An 8042-nucleotide genomic window follows, 5' to 3' on the forward strand; every position below is an offset into this window, starting at 1 on the left:
TTGGAATAGTAATGTTAAAGTATGGCCGCCGTTCCCGCTTCGAAATTCGAAAATTTTACGCTGTTTGCGTAAGTCGTCCGTGAATAGGGAATTACGTCATTTACGTCCACGTCGAAATCAATAGGACCGTGCGGCGTACTTAGCCGCAATGCACACTGGGAAATGTAGGCGGACGGCGCATGCGCCGTTCCAAAAAAAGTCAATCACGTCAGGTCAAAGCATATTAACATAAAACACGCCCCCTCAGCCTATTTTGAATTAGGCGTGCTTGCGCCCGCCGCATTTACGCTACGCCGCCTTAAGTTAGGAGGCAAGTACTTTGAGAATACAGTACTTGCCTCTCTGACTTAAGGCGGCATAGCGTAAATACGATACGCTACGCCGCCTTAAAGTTGCGGCGCTCTCTGTGAATCTACCTATATGAGTAGAGGTGAGAGCCTGCAAGAGAAAAGCAATGTGCTTTAAAGAGACAGTGCTCTAAAAAAGAAAAAAAATGTTGTTTTGCTGGACTGCAAAGCTGTGCAGTGGAAAATATTAAGAAGATCAGTGAGTGAGTGAGTGAGCTGCTGAGATAGAAAAACCTTTCGGAAAAGGTTTCCTAGTTTAATCATAGACAGGGTGGAGTTTATTACCTACCGGTATATATTGAAAAAATGCATCACCCACACAATACATTAAAAATGAAAAAAGTTTATTTTTGCATACAATTTTTACAACAAAATGGAACATTCACTAACAATAATAATATATAGTAAAAGTTAGTACATCAGTCATATGTTGAGTTCATATTGAAAAATGTTAAAACAATATTAAAAAAAGTAAATTTTTTTTTTTGTCAGTATTCTGCTTTTTCCCCATCAGAAATTAGAGTTTCTAAGTTCTAATGCCGCGTACACACCATCGTTTTCTGCGATGGAAAAAAACGTCATTTTCAAAAACGTCAATTTAATTGACCGTGTGTGGGCAAAAACGTCGTTTTATGTCTTCTAAAAAACGACAGAAAAAAATTGAAGCATGCTTCAATTTTATGTGTCGTTTTTGGCCGACGTCGTTTTCTGTGTTCTAAACATTGACCGTGTGTACGTAAAAACGTCGATTTAAGCCCGCGCATGCTCAGAAGCAAGTTAGGAGATGGCAGCGCTGATTCATGTAAAACGACTGTTCAGAATGGAATCAGCACATTCGTTAAGGTGTTTTTCAGCTTATAGACAAGAAAATAAAGCGCTTCTTTAACCCCTGCTTTTAACTGCTACCCAGAAATGGACGTTTGTTGCGGCTGATCTTGTTGCATAGTTATGACAAGCTTTTAATTAGTTTCTTTCTTGTTTGATAATGTTTATGTTTGTGTTCTGTTATTTAGTTGTATCTTCCATCTTAAACATTTTAAATATATATATTGGTCCACCTTTTTTTTTTTGTTTTAATTTTTGTCACCAATTTGATTAGTAATCTCTATTTTGTTTTTATTTAGGAGTGTGTGAAGTGTCTGCAACAACCTAATTTTTTAGTTAACTCACCCACAAGCATGTTTTTTTACCTTGTTAATGTTTGCATTATTTATTTTGTAATGGGTCTGCCCACTCAATACTGATCTCTCAAATCTACAATAAAGAAACATGTTGAAATTTGGCAGAAAAATTAATTTTTATTTTAGTCTTCATAAAAATTTTGAAAAAAAAAAAGTGGCAACCCAAAAACACAACATAATAAAAACAAAGATGCCAAGGTAGGCAGCACTTTAGAGCATGCTTGTTTTTTTCAGAAAACAAGGGTCCCCGAAGCCACAAATACAGCCTGTGAGTCCACATTAAAATTCCATCAGGGGCACCGTATTATTTCTTCGCCCTTTTCTTCCCAGCAGCCTTCCCTGCAGTCTTCCCTGCAGCCTTCCCGGTAGCCCGAGTCCTTGGGGGCTGGGTTCCTGGAGGAGATGAGGTGGCAGGAGCCATAGCAGCCTCATGAGGTGGAGAAGCAGGAGCAGGTGGAGGAGCAGGAGCAGGTGCAGGAGCAGGAGCAGGAGCAGGAGCAGGAGCAGGAGGAGCAGCAAGGACAGGAGGAGCAATCCGCACAATGTGGGTGTCGTCATCGAGCTGCCCCAGGGATGCCATGGTTATGGCTTGGAAGATGAGGAGTTCGCAGCGCACACGCTGGCTCTGCTCCAGATTGTACATCTTGGCTGCAATGAGCGCTGCGAACCCCTCAACTTCACTGGGTGGCTCTCGGATGGCTGCAGTAGCTTGGCGAAGCAGGCCCTGGGTCTCCTCCTCCATTTGTCGCATACTCCTGAGCCGTTTATTGGGATTGCGGAATGGAGGGATCCGGGAGATGGTATCCCGCCGGCGTGCCTCCTGGGTCCCACTGGGGCCTGCCACCTCCTGGCTCCCAGTGGGCTCTGCCACCTCCTGCCTTGCAGTTGGCCCTGGCTCCTCCTGGCTCCCTGTGGGCCCTGTCTCTTCCTGGCTCCCTGTGGGCCCTGGCTGTTCCTGGCTCCCTGGCTCTTCCTGGCTTGGGTCTGCCTGTGTATGAAAAAAAGGAACATATGTTATTTGTGTTTGTCATTAATCACACACATTTTTACAATCATGAGTGATGCAAATTGAATGTCAATATATATTACACACAGGGTCGCCATCCTTAATTATGTGGCCCCTTAAACACCTTCAGACATGGTCCCCCTGGAATTATGTGGGTTGTTGCATGCCTAATTTAGTAAATAAGTGGCCTTTTCCCCAAAAATTCATTTAATCAATTTAGTGTCAACTAGATAGTACTCAAAAAGGGTGTCTTCCATCTGGGACCCCTTGCAGGTGTATTGCGTTACTCCCCCCCTACTGGCCTATCAGAAAATGCCACCCACTCCTTCATCAACATTATTAATTTGCCCATTTTGACCCCATCATGTTTTCCCACTACTGACTATTGATCCTATCCCTAAACTTACGAGATTCACATAGAATTTATAACAATAGTAACATACATTTACCATTATTACTATACTTGTCATATACTAACTAAATTCAAACAAAAAACACATACCATTCTCCACGGCTCACAATTGGGGTCCTCCAGGAACTCTTCCTCTTCCTCCGAGCTTGTCTGCTCCTGTCTGCAGGGAACACTGGAGGATTGGCTGCTGGGAAGCTGGGAGCTACCTCTTGGGGGAAGGGTAGACATGGATGTCCTGGTCTCAATGTGGTCGTCCAGGAACTGCAGCTGACTATAGTACCACAGGGTTGGTTTGTATATGGAGTCAGCTGCAGCCCCAGACCTCATTGAGGCCAGGACTTGGACCCGTTGGGCCCTGTAGGTGCCCCTGATGGAATTGATTTTATTTTTCACAGTGGCTGTTGTGGCGTTGGGGACCCTTGTTTTCAAAAAAACAAGCATGCTCTGTCTAGCTTTCTCCCTGGCATCTTTGTTTTTATTTAGTGTGCTTTTGGTTTGCCACAGAACTGGATGTTCCTTCCATTTTTGGATGAATTCTGTCAGGAAGTCCGCATCCTTGAAGGCATCCATTCTTTCTGCACATGAAACAGAAGCCAAAACAATAATGTAATTAAAGGCACTAGCTTACTTCCCCTAACTAGCCCACAAACTCATTCCCTATTCACTATAATAAAGTCGGAATTAAAAACTTACGTCTCGTCGTTAGTAAAGATCGGGAATTACGACTTCTTCCACAGACTATGCAGGCCGTTTCCAAACACGTCCCATCCCTTTTACACTACGCACGCGTGACGCTCCGCACGACACCCCGCCCCTGACGTTCGGTATCGTCCTTTCCACGCCCCTTCTCTGTCGTTTGGTGAGTGAGAAAAGATGGACAACATGGAGGTGTATTCTAGCTCTAGCCAGGAGGCAGGCCAGGCCCAAACACGCCGCAGATTCCGCTGCAGAGCCTCCAACATGAGCTTTAATGAAATGGTGGAGATGGTCACCATATTGAGGAGGGAGGACTATGATGCCAAGCATGGCCCCTACATGCATCCCAATAAAGTTAAAGCCAAAATTATGGAGAAGGTCATCCGTAGGCTCCAGCGGAAGTTTGGGAAAACCAGGAGCAGAGAGCACCTGCGCAAAAGGTGGTCGGATTTAAAAAAAAGGGAACCCCACCAACTTTACAGAATTAATAGGGTGATTCGAAGAAGAAGTAAGTTTTTTCCATGTGTATTTAATTATTTTGGTGTGTTCTTTGTGCCATTTTTTTTTGGGGCCAGGTTGACCATAAAATGAATATTATGAATGTGGACGCATGATGCAGTCGTCGTAGTCGTCGTTCATTCGGTGACTTTCAATAATCCAAGACCATATTAATGAGAAATGGCATCATGCCTAGTTTGCATGTGCAAAGGGGAGTTGAAGCACTGTATCTGAACAAAAATCGTAAATTTAGGAATTGTGGGCGAATGAACGACGACTCCTATGACCAATTAGTCGACACAAATATGAAAGTTGTGACATTTTTGGGGCTTAAAAAAAAGGTGTATTCAATTCTGGAATAGATGGAAATGTGTTTCAGCTTATTTTAGAAGAAACGTAAATACCTTGAGATTCACAAAAAGGAGCGTTTGCTACTCCTTTTTTTCTTGAACATGTGTACTCAGTAGCACAATTGTTTGTCACAATCACAACCTATGTTGGGTCACACACAGGGGTGAGCAGATCCAGGGGAGACTTGTTTAGCTTACATATCTAAACTTAAAAATTGTGTTAACTGATTTGACATTACTTTGTGAATGGATTAAATATTGGTCTATTTTATTGATAATTGTTTAAAAATCAACAATAGTGACCTTTTGTTTAGCATTTCTTATTTTTTGGGTGTCATTTCATGCCGCTCGTAAATGGTTGAACCTCATGTTTTCCCTTTCTTCAATCTTGTAGGGCACAATGAAGCAAAGGCAGGAGGCACAAGCCAATCAAGCCACACCCCCGAGGGATGTAGAGGAAGAGGAACCTGCCTCAACATCCGGTAAAGTAACATCTACCACATTTTCTGTGAATATAGATATAGGCATACAATCTTTTAACACATGTTTTGGTTCCACATTTCAGGAGGAAATCGGGCTGGTCAGGGACTGGACACGTATAGTGCCCAGCTCCTCATCGGCGAGGTTCTCACCTGCAGGGCCCAAGTTGAGGACATACGTCTGGCCTGCCGTGAAATACGTCACAAAGCAAAGACGCTGGAACGGCAGCTTAAAAATTTTATTAATGTTTTGGGGAGGGTTTAATTTTTGGTGTATTTTCTTTTTTCCTTGAATTTAAAAAAAAAAAAAAAATAATAAAAAATTATATGTTGTAATAATCAAAAAAGACCAAAAAAAATAAAAAATTATATTATATTTTGTAATAATCAAAAAAGACCAAAAAAATAAAAAAATTATATTATATTTTGTAATAATCAAAAAAGACCAAAAAAATAAAATAATTATATTATATTTTGTAATAATCAAAAAAGACCAAAAAAACAAAAAAAAATTATTATATTTTGTAATAATCAAAAAAGACCAAAAAAATAAAAATATTGATTTGTTGTACTAATCAAAACTAAAAAAGTAACAAATAAATAACATTTTGGACTCCAAACAATTTGTGTGTAGTTATTGGTATCAATGCAGACTCATTCAATTACTCAGGCATATTTGTAGAGTTATTAAGATTTAACACTCATGGGAATTTAGTACATCCCAAACACATGGCTGGATGAGAACCTACGAAAAAGAAACATTACCCCCCAAAACTTACAAATAACTAAAATCAAACAAATAAACACTGTTTCATCAAACAAAAAGTAAATTTATTTTTTTAAACAAGATCAGGCATTGCAATGGCCCCCCTCCCCATAAAATAGTCCACATAGGATTGACGCACTGCACGTGCGGTTTGGGGGGCCAAGCCTCTATGGCTAGCCTGATGTCCCGGCTCCGGAGCCACAAGATCAGCCTCATCAGGCAATACCGTCAGGTACGTTTGAGAATTTCTTTTCAAAAAATTGTGCAAAATGCAACAAGATAGTATGATATAATTCCACTTGTATTCCGCCATGTTTATTGCTGTTAAAAACAATCTGAATCGGCTGGCCATGATTCCAAAGGCATTCTCTACCACACGTCTTGCCCTGGCCAGCCGATAATTAAAAACCCTCCTCTCATGGGTGAGGGTGCGTACGGGAAATGGCCTCATGAGGTGGGGACCCAAACCAAAAGCCTCATCTGCTACAAACACGAAGGGCAGACCCTCTTCGTTCTCCTCCGCAGGTGGCAATCCTAGGTCCTCCAACCGAAGCCGTTGTGCGAACTCCGTCTCCGCAAAGACACCGCCGTCCGACATCCGGCCATTTTTCCCAACATCCACGTACAAAAACTCGTAATTTGCAGAGACCACCGCCATCAAAACAACGCTGTGGAACCCCTTGTAATTGAAGAAATGGGATCCACTATGGGGTGGGGGCACAATGCGGATGTGCTTGCCATCAATGGCTCCTCCACAGTTCGGAAAGTTCCAACGCTGGGAGAAGTCCGCTGCCACAGTCTGCCATTCCTGTGGCGTGGTGGGGAACTGGATAGAAAGAAAAAATAAAAAACATTAGAACAAAGATTTTAAACAGAATATAGCTAAAATTACAAGGGATCCCACCAACAATTCCACAAAAAAGGTTAGTATTAAAAAATAACATGTGAACAATTAAGCATATTAATCACCCCCCTCTGATGTTGAAAAAAATATATTTAGGGGGAGTGGGGCTCAAGATGAGATGAGAAACAACACCCCAAAAAATATCTAAATAAGAAAAATAATTAGTATGTATTTCAAAAATCTAGGGGGGGGGGGTTTGGACAATGGAGGCCACAAATAAACGGGGATATAGGGACACACAAAATGCAGCACTACAATGGAGGCCACAAATAAACGGGGATATAGGGACACACAAAATGCAGCACTACAATGGAGGCCACAAATAAACGGGGATATAGGGACACACAAAATGCAGCACTACAATGGAGGCCACAAATAAACGGGAATATAGGGACTATGCTAGGTGGGTTTGCCCACAACATAGAATGATGGACAGGTTGGCTAAATTAAATAAACATGTAGGGCTTTACTAATTGTGTAGAACAGCATACATAGAGACAAAGTGAGCATTCTGAGCATATTAGAAAAGTATTTTTTTTTTTGGGAATTAGTTTGACCATTGAAAGAACACCACTTACCTTAACATAGTCCTCCTGAAGAACCTGAATGATGGCCGAACAGGTCTCAGGGATTATGAGGCCCAGAGCCTGGGGGGAGATGCCCGTCGAGAACTTCAAGTCCTGCAGACTTCTCCCTGTTGCAAGGTAGCGCAACGTAGCAACTAGCCTCTGCTCAGCAGTGATGGCTTCCCGCATAACGGTGTCCTGCCTGGTGATATATGGCGACACCAAAGCCAAAAGCTGCTGAAATACGGGGTCAGACATCCTAAGAAAATTCCTGAAATCATCAGGGTTATTTTCTCGGATCTCCCGCAGCAGAGGCATATGAGAGAACTGGTCCCTGCGTAGCAACCAGTTCTTGGTCCACAACCTCCTCCTCACCCTGTTCATGGACCGTCGCTGGGATGCAGCACACATCCTAACAACAAGCACAGCACGATCTCGGCGACGAGTTCGTACCCGCAACATGGCTAGAAAACGGTCGTCAAATCAGATCAGACTAAAAATTACGCCCTGAAGTAAAGAATGGCCTTTGAAGAACGACCTGCTAAACAGCACCGTGCACACCAAACGTAATGCCTAAACAAATACGTCCTTAGTACAAGCACTGTATCACAGATCCGACAACAAATAGACAAACTGTACGACAGAAAACGAAATTTAAAGCACAGTCACTGAAAATCACGAATCGTATCTCACCAAACTTTTACTAACACGCAGCAACACGATATCAGCAAAAGAGGCCGTCTTCCGCATGGAAACGACCCTTTATAGTGACGTCGTGCGTGATTGACGGAACTGCGCTGTGCTAGAGCGTTGTGAAAAAGCGATGGTGTGTATGCT

Source organism: Rana temporaria, chromosome 3 (genome assembly GCF_905171775.1).
Source record: "Rana temporaria chromosome 3, aRanTem1.1, whole genome shotgun sequence".
Taxonomy (NCBI): Eukaryota; Metazoa; Chordata; class Amphibia; order Anura; family Ranidae; genus Rana; species Rana temporaria.